General features: G+C 46.7%; 1 protein-coding gene across 1 annotated transcript in view; it reads left to right on the forward strand.

Annotated features, from left to right (window-relative positions):
• INTS3 (integrator complex subunit 3) overlaps positions 1–967 on the forward strand; it is a 44,214-nt gene that overhangs the window by 42,892 nt on the left and 355 nt on the right. The gene's annotated exons all lie outside the window — the stretch shown is intronic.

The raw sequence follows: 967 nt of genomic DNA on the forward strand, positions 1-967 counted from the left end.
TTTTTTGGAGGTTCTATCCCCATTGTGTGTGGTCTCGTCCCCGTTTTTGGGGGTTTTATCCCCATTTTTTTGGGTCTCATCCCCATTTTTTTGGGGGGTCTCATTCCCATTTTTGGGGGGTTTATCCCCATTATTTGGGTCTCATCCTCATTTTTGGGGGTTTGATCCCCATTGTGTGAGGTCTCGTCCCCATTTTTGGAGGTTTTATCCCCATTTTGAGGGTCTCATCCTATTTTTTGGGGGTTTTATCCCCATTTTCTTGGGTGTTTTATCCCCATTATTTGGGTCTCATCCCCATTTTTGGGTGTCTCATCCCCATTTTTGGGGGGTTTTATCCCCATTATTTGGGTCTCATCCCCATTTTTGGGGGTCTCATCCCCATTTTTTGGGGGGTCTCATCCCCATTTTTTTGGGGGGTCTCATTCCCATTTTTGGGGGGTTTATCCCCATTTTTGGGTGTCTCATCCCCATTTTTGGGGTCTCATTCCCATTTTTGGAGGTTTTATCCCCATTTTTGGGCTCTCATCCCCAATTTTGGGGTCTCATCCCCATTTTTGGGTGTCTTTTCCCCATTTTTTGGGGTCTCATTCCCAATTTTGGGGATCTCATCCCCATTTTTTGGGAGTTTTATCCCCATTTTTTTGGGGGTCTCATTCCCATTTTTGGGGTCCCATTCCCATTTTTGGGATCTCATCCCCATTTTTGGGTGTCTCATTCCAATTTTTGGGGTCTCATCCCCATTTTTGGGATCCCATCCCCATTTGTGGGATCCCATCCCCATTTTTGGGGTCTCATCCCCATTTTTGGCTGTCTCATCCCCATTTTTGGCGTCCCATCCCCATTTTTCAGTCTCTCATCCCCATTTTTGGCATCCCATCCCCATTTTTGGGTGTCTCACTCCCATTTTCGGCACTTCCATCCCCATTTCTGCGGCTCTCATCCCCATTTTTTGGCATCCCAACCCCGT

This window comes from Corvus brachyrhynchos, unplaced genomic scaffold (assembly GCF_000691975.1).
Source record: "Corvus brachyrhynchos isolate BGI_N302 unplaced genomic scaffold, ASM69197v1 scaffold787, whole genome shotgun sequence".
Taxonomy (NCBI): Eukaryota; Metazoa; Chordata; class Aves; order Passeriformes; family Corvidae; genus Corvus; species Corvus brachyrhynchos.